General features: G+C 45.9%; 1 pseudogene; it reads right to left on the bottom strand.

Moving 5' to 3' along the window:
• Positions 1 to 17,903, bottom strand: part of LOC144252686 (inactive hydroxysteroid dehydrogenase-like protein 1) — a 34,312-nt pseudogene extending 16,409 nt beyond the window's left edge.
• Between the last annotated feature and the right edge of the window lie 1,055 nt (positions 17,904 to 18,958).

Raw genomic sequence — 18,958 nt, 5'->3', positions numbered from 1 at the left:
CAGCCTTTACTTCAAGCACTCTGTCCCACAGAAACATGCATGTGCATGTACGGAGGCCCTCACACAAGCCTGCTGATTGCAGCATGCCGGTAATAGGAGAGAACTGGAAGCAACCCAAGTGCTCATCCAAATGCACAAAGATGTGAGGATGCTGAAGACGCCAGGTTTGTAATAGCAAAACAGAGAGCGAGACAATGCAAAACTCATGTATGGGAGCTGGTTAAACATTGAGGTGATTTAGTACGTAGTCTTCTTTGGCATGGAAAGGCTCCAAATATATATTAAGTGGAAAAAGGTAGACTGCAAAATGTCAAGTGTAGTGAAATCCTTTTTGATAGTATAAGCATAGAGATGAGCTCTGGATGACTAGACAAAGAACTATTAATAGTTATATTGGTGAGGAAGTGAAGGGAGACTACAGGACTCTTTCTCTTTCTACATTATTTATTTCTATAATGCTAAAATTTTTTGATGAGGATATAATAATTTTGAAATATATATATTTAAATAGGGTGATTAAGAAACTACACATGAACAAAATAGAGTAAAGAAACTGAGGGCTGGGACTACATTGGCACATGTGTAGCCCTAGGGGCATAGAGCTGGGTTAGAACAAAGTTTTAAGGGTCTTTGGAGGAGACTGAATTGATGCTCTTTTGTAGATCTTTTGTAGGAGTGACCATGGTTTGCCAGGACCTGGGGCACAGGCACAAGGATCTGGTCCCCACTGAGGGCTACAACTGGGCATTTTTCGTTGTTCACCTGTAAGGGAACTCTAAGCTCCAGAGCAGAGCAGAGGGCTTGCTGGTCAGGTGATACCTCTGGATGCAGGGACAGCTCCCTTCTTTTTCCTTCCTGTTGGGATGGAATGCAGGGATACTATGGTCCAAGCCTAGTTCCTGATGGGAACTGATTAGGGTCTGAGCGAGCAAGGGAGAAAAGGTTTCTACAGTGGCCTCCACCCCTCTCCCAGACTGGGAACACCACACAGCAAGTTCTCCCTTCTTCCCTTCCACCCAGAGTTCCTAGAAAAACTGTTTCCCCTTACGACCCTCTAATTCTTGACGATTTGATGTAGGATGAACTATACAAGAAGAATTTAATTGCACACCAGGGGCCATCAATTCTGAGAAGCAGATGGCTGAGCAGACTATTCACAGCTCCTGGTGTTTCCCTGTCTCAGGGCATCCCAGCTGCAGTAACAAAATACCTTTAGAGTGGCTGGTTTAGAAATTCATTGCTAGCAATTCTGGGACCTGGAGAAGTCCATGTTCTAGGCCCTAGAAGATTTAGCATCTGGTGAGGGTCTATTGTTCATCAAGGTGCTTCCTCTGTGTCCTCATGCAGCAAAAGGAATAAACAAGTTCTCTTGGGCCCCTTTGTTAAAACCATTAATCCTGTTCATGAGGGTGGAGCTCGAAAGACCTAAGCACCTCCCAGAGGCCCCACCTCTGAATAACATTACCAGGGAAGGTAGGAATAAACCAGGATTTTGTAGGGACACAAACATTCTGCCTATAGATGGGTGGTGGGGTGGAGTCCTGCTCCCCAGAAACAACATCTGTAACTTTGGGCCATCACTGTGTCTTGAGTTTGAGTAACAAACGTGCCTCTCTTGATTTAGGAAGGGCACTTGGGCCTATGACAAAAGCGGTATTGGGTGGGAAGTGTCTGGTTCCCTTAACCCTTTCTCAACTGAGAGCTTCTTACAACAGTAATGTTGTTTCTGAAAATAGGTCCTGGACACTCACTGGAGGCCTTCCAACATGGTTAGGACCTAGAAGATGTTGAATAAAATATTCTTGAATATATTTTAACTAAAAATTCATGGGAAAAAAAGCATCAGAACTAGCCTGTGGATTGCCAGAGAATATGCAGCCCAGTCAATAATGGGTGTGAGTTACAGGGGAAAGGAGAACATTTTTTAGTTGCAATAAGGAATTGCCTACTTAAGAAACTTAGTCAAGAAAGTAATCATTTCCTACAGCAATGAGCTCCCTGTTAGAGGAAGTGTGTAACCAGAGAGCTGATGGTTGTTTGCCAGACTTTTTAGAGGTTGGTGGAGACTACCTAGAGAGTGCTGCTCCCTCCCAGCATTACATTAGAACGTGGACTTCATGAGGCTAAGTACTACATCTGCCTGTTCATGGCCATACAACAAGTACCAGGGCAGTGTTATGCAGGGGATGACCCTTACATGTGTGTTTTTTTTTAATAGGATAGTAAAAGGATGAGAGTAGGAAGGAAATTGAATGTATGATTTGCCAAGCACACATCCTGTTTCAGAGCCACAGAACTCTCAGAGTATCTACTTGAACCATCAGGAATATTTTTATTTTCCATAAGTCAAGCTAACATTTCAACCATCTAGAAATTTAAATCCTCTGTGATCCTCAGAGTCATTCAAATCTGTCTGACTTCCAGAAATGACTCTTTGACCTATGGATAAACTAGGCCTTATAAAAAATCAGATCTGGGCTGTTTTGGGGACATATAGCAGCATAATAAGGAATTAAAGTTCTGGGCTTTGGAATTTGACAGATGACGCTAATTTAAAATGATAACCTTAGATGGGAATGATGGCACATGCCTATAATTCCAGTGGCTTAGGAGGCTGAGGCAGGAGGAATGCAATTTCAAAGCCAGCCTCAGCAACTCAACAAGCAACATAGCAAGACCCTGTTTCAAAATTAAAAGAAGGAGGAGGAGGAGGAGGAGGAGGAGAACTGGAGAGGTGGCTCAGTGGTTAACCACCCCTGGATTCAATCCTCAATACAAAAAAAAAAAAGTGTGGCCTTAGCCAAGAGTAGTCCCAGAGACTTGGGAGATTGAGGCAGGAGAATTGCAAGTTCAAGGTTAGTTTGGACAACTAGCAAGACCCTTTCTCAAAATAAAAAGTAAAAGGGCCAGGGATAAATCAGCAGTAGAACACCCCTGAGTTCCATACTCAGTATTGTAAATATTGTAAATGTATATATATATATATATATATATATATATATATATATGTATTTATACACACATACACAATGTGTCAAATATGTTAAGGAGTGAAGTTGAAGTGTCAGTTAAACTTTTTAAAAAGTGTAACCTTGAGCAAGTGGCCTCCTCACATTGCTCACAACCTCAGTTTCCTCACCTGTAAAATGGGGACAATCATAGTACACTCAAATCCTTATTAAATTGCTATTTCATGGGCTGGTCTCACAGATAGTGGGCTCTCCAGTCTAGGCTGGTTGTCCCTAAACTGCGCTTTCGGGGCTCAGAGCATGGTGGCAGCTCAAACTGGGGACTTAGAGAAAGAGCTTGGGAAGAGTCTGAGTGCATCAGGCTGTTGTCAAGCCATGAAGGCTGATGGGCTACTGGGGAACAAAGCTGCCACACACAAGGGAACAATTTAGGAAGTTGATGGAGGTGGGGCACAGGATTGTCTGTGCTCTGAACTCCTTCATGGGTCAGATGGTGGGGAGTGAGGGCTGCCTTGTTTAGAGCTTCACATGGGCCACACAACCAAAGGAACATGTTCTCCCATGCGAGGTGGGGATCGTGCAACTGTCGGCCCAGGGGTGTCCCTGGGGAAGTGAGAGGGAGGAGAGCAGTGGCAATCTTTGTGAACCCAGTAGTCAGGGAAGCCACCTGGTAAGGAGTACGGTCTAACAGGAGTTGGGAACCTTCTTGGGGTATGGAAACTTCTAGGAAGGAGATAGCTCAGGGACCATAGCCCTTGGCACTGTGCTGCCTTCTGCCAGACTTTCTCCCTATGATCCCAGCTCCCTGAGGCCAGGCAAGGTTTAAGGGTGTTCAATATCACCTGAGCTGTGAGTAGGAGCTGAGGCCAGCAGCCAGGTTAGCCAACTTTTGTGCACTGTCTGTTCTTTCTCATTCCTGTCCCTACAGGAGGGCACCCTGGAAAGCTCTGGGGTTGAGGGTAATGGGACCATGTTCATGGAATAATATAAACACGTATTGATTGTTCACCTGTCAGGAGACCTGATGCTATATTTTGGGGAAACAAAGAGGAACAGACACCCATTTGTCCACTAGGTTAGCAAATGTATGTATGTTCCATATTAGGTAGCGTGGGTGGCCCATGGCCAGGCACAGGAGGGCCTGGCATGTTAGAGCAATGGTGGAGGTGAAGCTGAGTGAGCCAGTGTGTGGGATCTGGGGAGGCATGGGTGGGTGGTGGGGCTGCAAAGATCAGTCTGGTGCCTGATTGTGGGAGCCTTGCTAGTGCGTCTGAATTCAACCCTCAGCCAGTGGACAGCTGTTGAGTGCTTTTAACCCAGGAAGCAACATACTGAGACTAGCGGTTTATGAGGATCTGCCTGGAAATTTTGTGAATTGTGGACTTCAGAGGATGAAACAGAGAGTCAGGGATGTCAGAAGGAACTGGCTGCCATCCAGGTGAGAGAATGAAGGTTTGCACTGGATTGGGGTGAACAATAAAGATAGATTTGATTCTGAGCTCCCCTCCTCCCCTACCAGGACCTGAGCAGGCCCTGCCTATACCGTCAGCACCTGGTATGATTGATCCCTAGTAGGAGCTTCATGGATATATGGAAGGTAAACAGTGGCTACAAGGGTCAGGAAGGATAGGAGGCATACCAGGGAGCTATAATCTCTGTTCACCCACTATTTTGGCAATATACAGGACTAGGGTAAAGTAGGGCTGGGGGCAGGGGACTAGGAAGCAGCTTGGATTGCTTGTCCAACTGAATTCAGTCCATTGTTCCTGCTTTGCCTCCCACTGATGAATCCTACCCCATCAGTCACATCTAGTTTCCTGTCCTCACCCAAGTTTACCTCCTGCCACACTGTAGATCGCTCCTGCCTTCTTGAAATGCTCCCTTCCTGCAGGATGCACAAGCCAATGGTTCTGGATTTCTCTTGTCTGGCTGCTCCTCTCCCTACTTGTCAGGTCCCACTTTCTATCTCTGCCATTACATGGTGGTGCCCCCCAGAAAACTGCCCTTCTATGTTTACACTGTCACTCTGAGTGAGCTCATCTTACTTCCACGCCTGGTAGCTTGCAAAGAACTGCTACTCCTGTAGAGATCTCCTTGCAATGTATTTTTCTACTTCTAGGATCTGGGCTTGCTTTGGCTAATAAGTATTTTATAAAAGTGATATAAACCAAGACTTACAAACCATTTGTACATTGGTACTTGCTGGTTCTTGCTTTACGTCAAATACTAAAATCACTTTGTGAGGAAGCCTTAGCTAGCTTGTAGAAGGGGTCACATGGAGGAAAACTGAGATGCTCTAGCCTAACAAACTTGTGAGTGAAGTTATTTCAGACCATTCTCACCTTGGACAGATGGGAGGCTAATCCCAGACCAAATTACCAACTCAAAAGAATTGTAAGCTAGTAAACAATGGTTGTACCTGATATGGTGGTAAACACCAGTGATCCCAGCTGGATAGCTGAGGAAATAGGTACAAGTTCAAGGCCAACTTGGCAATTCAGCAGGATCTGTCTCAAAATAAATTAAAAAGAACTGGGGATGTAGCTTAATAGTAGGGTGCTTACCTAGGATATGTAAGGCCCTGAGTTTAATTCCCAGTACTACTAACAAAACAAAACAAAAAAAATGGTTGTATTGTGTCACTAAATTTTAGGGTAATTTATTACACAGCAGAGGCTCCCTGATATACATGGATGGTTTTTTTTTTTTTTTTTTTTTTTTTTTTTTGTCGTAGATGGAACCCAGTGGCACACTGCCACCGGTCTACATCCCCAGGCCTTTTTAATTTTTATTTTGAGACAGAGTCTCAATAAGTTGCCCAGGTTGACCTCAAACTTGTGATCCGCCTGCTTCAGCCTCCTGAGTATATGAGATTACAGGTGTATACTACCATACCCTGCTTGATACACAGAGCTTTAAGCATCATTTTTATACTGACAATTTCTAAAAATTACCCGACAAGTCTTTGAATGCCAAATGTATACTATCTACTTAAAACCACTTGGGTATCTTACAACTATGCACAGTTAACATATTTGAAACAGACTTTTATTTCTAAACTCACTCTTTCACTGATTGTTCTCATCTGTACATACTTTAACCACTTAGTTACTCAAGCCAGAAACACAGGAGTCTTTTCTTTTTTTGTACCAGGGATTAAACCCACTGGCATTTTACCACTGAGCCACATCCCCACCCATTTTTATTTTTTATTTTGAGACAGGTCTTATTAAATTGCTGAGTCTGGCTTCAAACTTGCAATCCTCCTGCCTCAGCCTCCCGAGTTGCTGAGATTGCGGGCATGTGCACTGCACCCGGCCTCAGGAGTCATCCTTTTATTCTTTTTTTTTTTTGGTATTGGGGATTGAACCCAGGTGGGGGTGGTTAACCACTGAGGCACACTCCAGCCCTCTCTTTAATGTATTTTATTTAGATACAGGGACTTGCTGAGTTGCTAGGAGTCATTTTTAATGGCTCACTATTCTTCATCACCACCCCAAACCCACATCTAGTCGGTCACTTAGTTCTTTCAATTCTACCATGAGCACTTTTCTTTATTTTGCCTTCCTGTCCCTCTCTACTGTCACAAGCTGATGCAAAGCAAGTGGTCATTCTCTTGACTGGACAAATGCAATAGCCTCCTGACTAGTCACCACCTTCCATTCTCACCCTTTGCAGTGCATTCTCTGCCAGCAGATGCATGAGCAGAGGCTGTCCCATGTCACTGTACCTTGGATGATTTTCTCCTGTGCACAGGAGAAAACACAAGATTTCCCCCAGGACCTCTAAGACAGGAAGGATCTGTCCCTTGTTCCTTGTCCAACCTCGTCTCTCTCTGCACTCTCCTTTGCTCATCCTTACTTTTCAGCCACTTTGGTCTTCTTTGATTTCTTCATACTCTTAATTTTTTCCCTTCCCCCAACCTCCCTATCTGCTGTACCTTTTCCTGGAATCCCTTCCCCTCCTTTCTTGGCCTGGCAAACTTCCACTGTAGCTTTGATGTCATCTCAAATGTGACATCATTAGAGAAGATAGATCTTTTTCTTAAGGTTTAAGTTCTTGGAAGACAGACATATGTTAGGTTTGCTATGAAATACACGGTTCCTGTCACATAGTAGTCCCTCTTTCATATTTCTGTTGGCTAATGAATGAATAAATAAGTAGTTTCCAGTCACCTCCATTCATTTATATATTTAACATATATTTTCTTGAGTAACTACTGGGATCAGTCCCCATCTAGCTTCCAGGGATACACTGGTATACATCGACAGGCATGTCCAACTTTGTGGTGCTTACAGCTGAGTGAAAAAACACCTCTTGATCGAATAATTACCATCCTTAGTTTATAATAGCAAAGGGAAATACATGCTCTGAAAACAGAAATAAATTCTATGGCAATCTAGACTGAGGGGGCCACTCTGGACTGAGAGGACATGAAGAGCTTCCTAAGGAAGCAACTCTAAAAGCTGAAGGATGATCAGAAATGGACAGGCGTGGAAACTTGGGAAGTGAGCATGCAGTCCAAGGAGGGGGAGGGAGAAGGTGCTTTGGAAGGAACCAGGTGAAGTCCAGTGTGAAGGGACGCAGAATTAAAGGAGAGAAGCATGGGAGCTGGGAGCAGTGAGCATGCCCCTTATTCTATTTTTTCTTTTCTTTGTTGCTATTCTTGGGCTTGAACCTAGGACCTCACACATGCCAGATATGTGTTTCACCACTGAGCCGTATTCCCAGTTCCTGGATGCACCACATTCTAAAAGCACTGGAAAGCATTTTGAAGGGTATAAACCTGGAAGGTGATGGGTATTTGACAAGGTCATATTACATTTGACAATATTACTCCACCTACTATGTGGAAGATACATGGGGAGGTCAAGAAGGGATGGAGGAGATTCCTGTTGACCTCCTAGACAGAGGATTGGTGCTGTGAGTTGGGGGAACAGCAGAGAAGAGGGAGAGGTATGGGCAGGGATGAGAAGGAGGATGATGAGGAACACAAAGGATTCTTTTGGAGGTACATGACTGCCACCACCACTATCCCAACACACACACACACATACACACACACACACACACACACACACACAAGCCCACATACTGCCTCTGCACGTCTTACTTGGAACTGTAAATTCCACTTATCAAGGCCAAAAGATTTCTTGGAGATCCTTTTCTTTACTAACAAGTCGATTCTTCACAGAGGCAGAAACTGAGTTGATTTGATCAAGTTCCTGCTAATTTAGAAACAGTGAGGAACAAAGATAAAGAGGAGCTGAAATAAACATAATAAAAATATACACTGGGTGGTCTACAGCATTTAATCTTTATTCTTTTTCCTAGACAGGAATCTATACTTCCAGACTGTCTAGTTCAATACTGTGCACTTTTCATCCAGATTACTGGGCCTTCTTCCTTCCTCAGGAAGCCCAGGCTGCTGCCAAGGGCTCCAGCTCCTGGACCTCTCCCCTCTTCAACCCAAAGAGCTCATGACTCAAGCCCTGGAGCTTCTCTCTCCACCAGGGAACCCAGCCTTCTCTCACCTCACAGACTCTTACTCCTTTACCTCTTGTTGACTGATGCCTGCTACCTGATCCCACCCTGATCCCACCCCAGCCAACCTGCAGCCTCTTCTTGGCCAGGCAGAGTCCTCCTCAAACTCTCCATGGATTCCAAACCTCGCCCTTGACTTTATGCTTCACTCTGCCACTTTATCAAACTCCTCAAGGCCCTTCTGGCTAGATTCCCTGGGCCGGAGTCTGTGAGTACAGGGAGAGGAACGGGACAGACTCTCAAGACCCTCTCCTTTCTCCCACTTCTTCCTTAATCTTGAGCCCTCTCCAAAGAAGCAAGATCCATAGTGCTGCCCAGAACAGGGAAAGGGACTGTGATTAGTGGTAGGTTCTACCCTGGCACTACAGTCTTTGGAGCTTGTTGGTCTGTATAGCAGAACAGAAATGGAGGCTTGGTCCACAGAGAGAAACCTCTGAGTACTGAGTCTCCTTTCAAGGGAGCACTGGTTCTTCTAGGCAAAGCCACCTTCTAATCCACAGGAAGTTTCCTAGTTGGTCACCTTTATTCTTGGTGAGCCCTGGAGGACACTATGCACTATTCACTTTGTTCAGAAACTGAGATGATCAAGCAGGAACAAGGCCAGGCTCAGTGGATATTCTGAAATATGAGATAAAATGTGAAGAATTTTCTTTATAAAGATAAGAGGTTCTTAGCTTTTGAGAGATCATAAAACCTTAGGACGGGCTAAGGGTCCTTTCGCCAGAAAAAATTATGTGTGGAAAAGTGCACAAAGCTCTGCATATATCAGCAGAACTCTATCAGGCAAAGGGCCGGGGCTCTGGCTCCAATAGGCAGGCAGGTGAGTACACAGTTCCCCCATCTCTATGCTCGGTGGAGAGAGAATCCTAGTCTCCTCTTGGGTCCAGTCCCCAGGTCCTGGTTGCAGAGAAATAGCCAGTGAATGAGTATTATTAGGAGGCAATCCCCCAAATCAGGGGCCCTTCCTCTCTCCTGTCATTTAAATTGGGGCTCCAGAGCAAGAATTTCTCTTCAAGTCCAGAGGTGAGTAAAGTGCTAAGTATGATGTTTCATAAGGGAAAAGTCTACATGCTGCACCCCATGTCCTGGACTAAATATGCTGTCAACTCACTGATGAGCCAGAACGGGGGCCTTCTGGGTCACTAGAGAAGAGAGGAACCTACAGAGACACATAGGTATGCATGCGTGCACACACACACACACACACACACACAGCTAAGACATCAGTCTCTACAGACTCTACTTGTTTGGAGTCTGTCCTTTACTGGGGTATCAACTTGGACAAAATAAACAAAGTCTCCATAATTAAAACAAAAAGAAAATAAACAACAACAACAAAATGGCCTCTAAGTCAATAAGAGCAAAGTCTGCAGGAGCCCCAGTTAGGCCAAGAATTTTTTCTGCCCTTTTAAATTTTTTACAATGAGCCAGGTGTGGTGGTGCATTTCTGTAATCCCAGCAACTAAGAAGGCTGAGGTAGGAGGATCACAAGATCAAGGCTGGCCTTGCAACTTAATTAGACTCATCTCAAATTAAAAAATAAAAAGGACTGGGGATGTAACTCAGTGGTAAAGCACTCCTGGATTTATTCCCCTGTACCCAAACAACACATTTGATGAACTCACCCTTCCCTTTCCTGAGCATAAGAAAATTGTTTTCAATGTGAGTTTGGGTATTTCTCCAAATTTTCCCCTCAAGGTAAAAAGAGAAAATAAATTTTTACATGTTTGGCATTATAATTCAATTGGTAAACATTTACTGTAGGTCTACTATGCACCACAATGTGGCAGACACCACAGTAAAGAACTCGATGCTCCGTATGCCTACCCTACATTACAGAAATAGTTCAGGTGCAATGCGTCTTCCCACAGATGCTCCAGGGTGTCATGTCATCTAGGAGTCATGGGAGGAAGTGATATTTGACACCTCCTTTAACGGTGAAAATAGCATGTGGGGGCTCAGTCCCTGGGGCCTGTGTGTCCTCATTGTACCTTGTTCCTGTTTTCCTGCTCTGTCCATTATCAGGTGTGCAGGTGGGGGGACCTTGATCACACTACACCACAGAAGGGGAGATGTGCAAAGCCTTGGGAGTGCCAACTGGGTAGGTGTGGGGTGGCAGAATGGTCCTGGGCTGGGCTTAAGTAGAAGTCACAGGTAAGATAGTGATGGTGCTCCTGAAATGTTGTAGGAGGGCTTGTCCTTAGTGAACTCCCATCTTCCTGTTTCTATCTGTCTCTTCTCTAATACCTCCAGCCTTCCTCTTCATCATGAAGGTAACTCCCCGGGGCCCAGAAGAACCTGGCAATCTAGTGGTGCACAGTTAGCATAGCTCTAAAACACAACCATGGCCTCCCAAGCCCTGGACTGTCCTGCCCACCTCTCCAGGCCTATCTCTCCTTGTTTTTTCCTCTGTCCAATACATTGGTCTTTCTTTAGTTTCTCATTGTCACCACCATGCTGCCCCATGTTGCTGGGGTCTTGATACACACCAGTCCGACTGCCTAGAATGCTCTGCTCACCTTTAACCCCACCCAAACATCCCCCATCATTTAATTCACTCCTGTTCATCTTTCAGGTCTCCCCTAACACCCATTGATTAGAGCAGCCTGTCCTGCCCCTGGCTGTGTGCCCTTATGGCCTGTGCTCTTTTGATACAGTGTGATTATTTGATTATTGCCCATTTTCTGTGTGGACAGGGATGGGTCTGTTTTTCACTCATGGTGTCTGGCACCTGTCTTTACAGAGCCTGCCACGTGGTAGGCTACCAGTAAGACTATGACAAGTGTGCAGGTGACTGATGAACCATGTGTGCCCAATGTGGGGAAATCTACGTAGACCAAGCAGATCCCTGGATCTCACTTTGTGTGCTGGCCTGGTAGCAGTGGAGTCCAGGAAGCCCATGGCGTCTGCCATGCCATGACTGCCTCATCAGGAAAGTGACCTGAGCCAATTCCTTCCTGTATCAGGGGCTTTGTCTTGTGCTGTGCAGTTTGAGTGGAAGCAGCTCTATAGCTCTGACCAGAGCTGCCCAGGTAAGGACTGACATGTGCCCTGCCAAATTACAAACAACTAGGTATGATAGAAGCCAATACATTCCAAGGAGGCTTGGCATGAAATTTGCCAAATACTGGGACTTCATCTGGGCAGTGGCAAACTTGGGAGTTTCTCGAAAGAGGTCAACTACTGTGAATTCTAGAAAAGGAAATAAAAGAGCAGGAGGTCTTCTCTAGGGCAGGCTCTAACCCCAACCTGCCCTAAGCTATTGTTCTAGAAGCCTGCTGGACAATCCATTCTCTGTAGCCCTGGTACCAAAGCAAATTTATGGACAAGGAAACCACATTCCTTGCAACCACACATTCCCCGACGTCCTTGCCATGTGCCTCCATGGTCACTGGGTGCTAATGTTCATCCTCTCATCTCATGTGGCAGGAGTAAGAACAATGTGAAGTGTGAAGACGAGGAATGAAACTGGCTCTTCCTTAAGGCTGTTCATTTAGCTCTGGGACATTGACCTGCTAATGAAATCATTCATGACATCCTCGTGGGTCCAGCACAGTTGGGGTCCTTAAGGTGAAATATCACAGCTAGATGAAGACAGGATGTGTTTGTGAGTCGGCAGCATTCACCAAAACACCCAGATGCCAAGTCCTATGGAATTCAATGCAAGGGTGGATGTTGGTGTCCAGGTGCATCTAGTTACTCCAATTTATTTGTGGGTATGTCAGTGCTGCCCAATCATTAAGAAAGACATCCTGGATCTATTTCCATGAGGTTGGATATAGACCTCAAAAATGAATATCAGACAGGTGATAAAGAGACAAGATTAACAAAGCAAAGAAAATAATTTTTCCATTGAAAAAGTTGACCTCAGCTGATGATTATCAGAAGAATAAAGCAGGTGTCCGGGGATCATCCTAGGCAGCCTAGAGATGGGACAAGTCTCTCTGACTTGATTGCATTCCACGAGAGCAAGGCCTCTGCGTGTGTTTGTTCTCTAATCAGCCTCGGTGTTGAGCCTAGGGCCCGTAACAGGTACTCAGTAAATGTTTGCTCAGCCATAAAGGAATCAGAAAGTAAGTTGCAATCATGATACCAGAGATCAGAACTGAGAAATGACTGAAGGATGTGATGGGACAGAAGATTCAAAGAGAGAGAGATGGGTGTTCTTTTTCACTTATCTTTATCTCTGAATGTCCTTATTTTTCATGAATGAACAGAGGAATGTATGAAATAATTCCTTACCATTATTGTTCCTGGCATATATAGAATCTCATCCAGCAATCATAAGTAAGTAAAATAAATTTTTTTTTATCTTAGATAAAAGATAAAATTCTTTTCTGTTGTTCTAAAACCAGAAGCAGTCCCCAGATGGTTTTTGCTCTAATCTCAGAGACATTAAAACCACCACCACATTGGAGCTCCATTTCTGTCAGAATGACCCAGCAGGGGGCTCCTTCTACTCCATCAATATGCATCTGTGACAGAGACCACACTGCCTGCCTCATACTCTCTTTATTAACAAGTATAAGACATTATACATTGTACACATGTGTCAAGACATCACAGGGTACCCCATAAATATACACAATTTTATGTTATTATGTATGTATCAGTTAACAAGTAAAGATTAAGCTGGCGGCTGAGGGTGTGGCTCAGAGGTAGAGCGCATGCATGAGACACTGGGTCGGATCCTCAGCACCACCCACTGGGTCAGATCCTCAGCACCACATGAAAATAAAATAAAGGTACTGTGTCCACCTATAACTAAAAAAATCAATTTTTTTTTAAAAAGGAAATATTAAGAAAACATTTGAGACCACAAAAAGTAGATATCACTAAGGAAAAAAAATATAATTCTACTCCACCCGTTTTTTCTGCCCTTATATTTTATGCTTCTCTGTTTAACACTGGATTCAAGTTCCAACACTCTGGGTGCTAACAGGATTCCTGTGTCAGCCTTGGAATCCACAAGTCCTCACATCTGCTGACCCAGTGGGGACGTGGGACGCTCCACAGCACCCTTTCTCTCCTTCACCTCTTCCGAGGTGAGACCGAGTGAAGTGTGTAATTGAAGACCTGTATTATTAAAACTGTCTTTTGAAAGTAGTGTTAGACCAGGACGCAAGAAAAGACCACTGACTCCAATTAAAATCAAATTAAAGCAAGCTTATTATTTCGACTGGCCGGGCTGCCTTTCCCTCCCAAAACAGCGGGAACAAGACAGCCCCGAGGCTTCTTTGTGGCCCAGTTTTATAGCCCAAAAAGTTACACAAAGGGGGGGTTACAGATAACAACACTCTGAGGAGCATAACACAAGTTTACATTTTTGCTGGCCCCGGCATCAGAGTTTATGGAGATCTTAGAGACTCAGAGAGGGTCATTGTCCAGCCAGGGAAGGCCAGAATTTATGAGGCGTCACTAAGGTTTAGGAAAGGGTTGTTATCTGGTCAGGGAAAACTGGACCTGGGTGAGTTCAGGGCACGGGCAGGCATTCCAATCAGCTTTACAACATCAACTAATGGCCAGGCCATACAGACATCCTGATATTTTTACAGAAAACAGAAATGAATCCTTCATAACTTGTGACAAGCTGGCTTCTAATCTAATGAGATAACTAGGCTAGGTATATCAGTAGCACTTAAGGAAGGAGCCACCAGTCAGCAGAAAGCTCTGCTGTATCCTGAGAAACATAATCAACCACCCTCAAGCCAGCAAATTTGACTGGTTATCTTCCTCAAAAACAGGTTGGCCCAGGAGTGATGTTTAAATTGAGGCAGCTGTTTGTTAAAGGCAAAATACTGGGGAGTCTGTTGAACCCAGCGGCTTGCTGGCATCTTCTCCTCACACATGGATGGATCTTTATAAAAAAGGCCATGACTAATTCCTTTTGCAAATCAGATGAACCTTGGTCTCATTTAACTTATAATCATGATTCAAGTGACAAAATAGAGCTGGCTAACTCCTGAGGACCTGTCTTGCTGACTCACACCTGTGATCCCATTTACTCAGGAGGATCACAAGGCCGAGGCCAGGGTCAGCATCATGGTGAAGCTCCAGCAACTCTGCCGATCTCATCTTAAAATTAAAAAGATAAAGGGCTGAGGATGTGGCTCAGTGATTAAGTACCCCAGGGTTCAATCCTCACTACCATTTTTTAATAAAAATTTTTTAAATAAAATAACAGTCATTTATCCCTCTGTCTTTTGGGTTCCACATTCCCAGACTCAACCAACCTCAAGTCAAAAATATTCAGGGAAAAAAAAATGTGTCTGCACTGAACACTTGCAGACTTTTTCTCCTGTCACTACTGGTGTAACAAGGATTTTCGCAGCATTAACTACTAGAAGAAATCTAGAGATGATCTGAGGGTACAGGAAGATGTGTTGGGTTCTGTGCAGTTGCTCTGCCATACCCCCATGGGGCTTTACATCCTGGGATTTGGTGTCTACAGGGATCCTGGGACCAACACCTCAGATCCTGAGTGACTGCACAGCACTGCTGCTTTTTCTATCGCTTTTTTAATTTTATTTTTTAAGTTGTAAATGGACACAATACCCCTATTTTATTTATTTATTTTTATGTGGTGCTGAGACTCAAACCCAGCGTCTCACCCACGCTCGGCAGGCGCTCGACCACTGAGCCACATCCCCAGCTTCCCATCGCTTTGGGAAGCACAGTGAAGAGGGCCATCAGAGGTGATGGCTCCTTACCCACTTGTCCCTCTGTCCCTTGTCTGAGGTCCTCAGAAGTAGCTCCAGGTGGGAGGTGCTGATGTCGGGCACCACCACCTTCACCAGCTGCTTCCACGCAGCCTCCTTCACCGCAACCTCGGTGCCCACCTTGACCTTCAGAAGGCGGAATGCCTCCAGCACCTGGGGACATTTCAGGGAGGCAAGTTTTCGAACCCCGTTTTTAGAAAAGCAGAGTTGGGTATTTTAAGAGAAGATTCAAGAAGATGTCCGTTTCTTCAACACCAAACACGTGGAGGTCAAGGAGGAGTTCAGGGAGAGTCACTGACGGGTCAGCCAATGAGCAGCACGTCACCTTCCCTGCTCCACGTCAATTTTGCTGACCACGCCTGAGGTCACAGACTCATCTTACCAAGTGTCAATGAGGGAACTTGTGGAGGACAATCTGTGGTGATAAACAGACCGACAGCAGAAGGCTCCAGACTCCACTCAGCCCCAGAGGAAGGATTCCAGAAAGGAAGGGGCTGGGGCACCACTGAGGGGAGAGAGACACAGGGAGAGGGACACAGGACTCCATTAAGACAGCCAGAGAGACGAGGAGACAGCCGAGGCTGCCTGCTGCCCACCTCCCCTGACTCAGGCAATGGCAAGGCCCTACTGAGGTGGATGGCGCCAGGCGTCCATCCTCTGGAGGAGTGCAGTATGTTTCTGGGAATGGGCTGGTTTGTTTTTGTATTCCTTTAATAAGTCTAGTTGTGACTTCTCATATGACCATTAAGTATGAAGGAAAAAGCATGAATTTCCCAATTAATGCAACTACTTCTAAAGAATAGATCTGTTTGCTCTAAATGCAATGATTCAACTGTGGAACGTAAATTGTTAATGTTTAATGAGAAACCCCCTGTATGAAAAACAGTCTAGGAAGTTTTTGAGAAATTAAATTAAAATCTAAAGAAGAAGAATTAATGTTATGAAGACAGATTAGTGCTTAGTACTGGGCAACTTGTTCTTGTTCCTGTGCACAATGGTTTGTGCTCTTGCTCTTGTTTGATTAAAATTAGTAGCCTCTCTTTCAAAGTTAACCGCTTACCATAACAGTGGCACCAATTCTAGTCAAGAAAGAATAGTCAAGGTGTAGGCCAGTAGTCTGGGACATTTCTAACTATTATTAAAAACTAAGTGGAAACAGCTCAAAGCAAAGTGAACTGAAAGTAAAAAATGCTTGCTTATGCATAAGTCAAGATACATTCTTCTATTCTAATTGTAGCTATGTAATACTTTGTTTCTTTGAATAATGTTTTCTGTTTTGTAACCACAAAGTACTGTGAGCCTGCCAAAATGAAAAGTATATATGATTAACTTCACAAGTAACGATTGGGTTCAGCACCTTCATCTTGGTGTCTGCGTTGTCTCTCCACCCCCTTTCAACGACTCCTCCCATCTGTTCGTCTCCTGAGACCTCCTGTGGGAGCTGGACTCCTACAGCTGCCATCTGGTCTGACCACAGGGAACTTTCCAGAAGGGGAGAAAACTCAACAATGCCCCTCAGGTTAGAACCAGCCGTCCAGCTTCCGCGCTCAGTCCTACTGCTCCCTGAGGCTGTCCCGCAACACAGCAAAGAGGTGATGGGCTCCCACAGCTGGACGGTACCAGCTTAAAGGGTCTCAGTCACTGTGGATTCCGCAGAACCTTAGGTGTTTCCAGGCACAAAAAGCACATCTAAGACATGTGTGCTGGATGATGCATGTTAAGGAAGGCTGGTTTCGAGGCATAGGAGGCACATCAACTGTTTGTCCAGCAGTTCAAGCCAAGAGAGACCCAGACCTTGAGGAGCAGCCTCTTCCACCAGGGGAGGCTTGGCCTTGGCACCAGGAGGCCCCGAGGTTCCTTGGGACCCTGATAGAGCCAAATGTCTTCAAAGTCCAGCTCTGAGACTCAGTTCCACTGCTCTCTTGCCCTCTACCGCAAGCCCTGTCTTTCTCCCCAGCTTTCTACCTGCCCCCAGTGGGGACACCCCTCAGCAACAGGAAATTCAAAACAGGACCAAAAAGTCAAGAGCCAGAAGGAAAACTGACCTTTCAGGAAAGGTTTCTCTGTGCAGTAAGTTTTACAGTAAAAGAAGGTCCGTGCAGCGAGGGAGTGGGACGGCTGGGCGTTGGGCAGCTCCAGGCAAATGCAGCTCCCTACCATCCGGGCACTCAGAAACCTCTGCCCAGCCTCTGTCCCCAGGAGGCCAGTGGTCACAAGCAGAGCACACAGGGCTGGCTCTAGAGTGTTGCCTTCTGTTTGAGGGGGAAGGGGTGGAAGATTGGAGAACATCCCCAGTCCCATTGCACTTGCACACTGCAAAGAGCCATGAGCTTCGGGAGGCATTAAAAGCAACAAGCACAGCCAGGAGCTTTGCCACACAAGGGTGGGTATCCTGGCTAACCACTGTCCTTCGGATCTCCTCAGATACATCCTGAGCCCCACCAGGAAGACTGGTAAGAGACTTCCGTGGAGCAGAAAGGAGCAAGATGTCAAAGGAGCCCTCAGCTCCACCTAAGTAAACAATAGGGGACGCCTCCAAAGGGTCAGCAGAGGCGCTCCCACCTCCCGGCCCCCAGCTCCAGGTTCAGGCACTTACCTGCAGGTTGTTGTTGTAGACCATGGCCAGGAAGACAGACATGAAGATGTGGCTGTTGATGATGATGCAGGTCATGAAGTACGAAGAGAATAACCAATGCAAGGTGTAGGGAGGCATCCTAGGAGGATTCGGTCATGTTTCCCAGTGCCCATCCTGCTTCTGTGGCCTTTCAGGCTGGCCTCAGGCGACATCCCCGCTCCCACAGGCCCTGGAAAACCTGCCCACTCTCCCTCTCCCCTGTGGGATGCGAAGGGTCCTCAGAGCCATCCCCGTCCCTAATGCTGAAGCTCGCTCCAAACCTGCCCTTCTGACATTCTCGGTGCCTTAGGAAGGCACCAGCATTCAACATGGACAGGACCTGAGCCATGTCGCTGTCCAACTCTCTCCCTCGCATGCAGTTATGGAGACCTAGGAGGAGAGCCACCTGCCCTGAACAATGGAGGGAACCGGAAGCGTAGTCACGCTGCATGGCGGGAGGTGCAGATAGATTCCCCCGACGTCAGCAAGAATGAAAGCGGCACAGTGAACGCCTGGCCAGGAGGAGACCTGACAGTTAAACCACTTCCATGGAAATTGGATTTCCTACAGGAGGGATTGGAGGGCTGGAAGAAAAGACCCACGAGAACACAGCAGGACAGGGACTTCCCTGGCTTATGTTTTCACCAGGGCCAGCCCCAGAAGGAGCGAGAGCCACACTGAGGGTCCTGCCCATCACTCCATGACAGATGCCTTCCCCTTCCCCAAGCACTTCAGGGATTTGTGCAGGGAGAGCCCCGCCCACACTCTGGAAGGGCTTTCTGCTCAGAGCAGCATGGCTCCATCACTTCAGCCCCAGGAACCAGGCAGATCCATAACAAACAGGACACCAGAAAGAAACACAGGATTTCCTCCCCTGCAGCATACACACAGGCGGAGAACTGGCACGTGGAGGGTATGGCGATGCCAACTGCTGTTCACCTGCCTCTCCTGTTTCCTGCGGCCAAACGACGACAAGCATGCTTGGGAGAACCCACCATGGCTCCCCCCCCCCAAAGACAGAGCAGGCCCTTAAATCAAGACTCAGAGAAGATTCCAGAATAGAAAGTGGGTTCCAATACTTAAGAGCAGAATATCTAGAAATACCTCTCGTA

Source organism: Urocitellus parryii, unplaced genomic scaffold, assembly GCF_045843805.1.
Source record: "Urocitellus parryii isolate mUroPar1 unplaced genomic scaffold, mUroPar1.hap1 Scaffold_53, whole genome shotgun sequence".
Lineage (NCBI taxonomy): Eukaryota > Metazoa > Chordata > Mammalia > Rodentia > Sciuridae > Urocitellus > Urocitellus parryii.
Note: the sequence above shows the minus strand (reverse complement) of the source record. Positions and strands in the feature narration are given on the sequence as shown.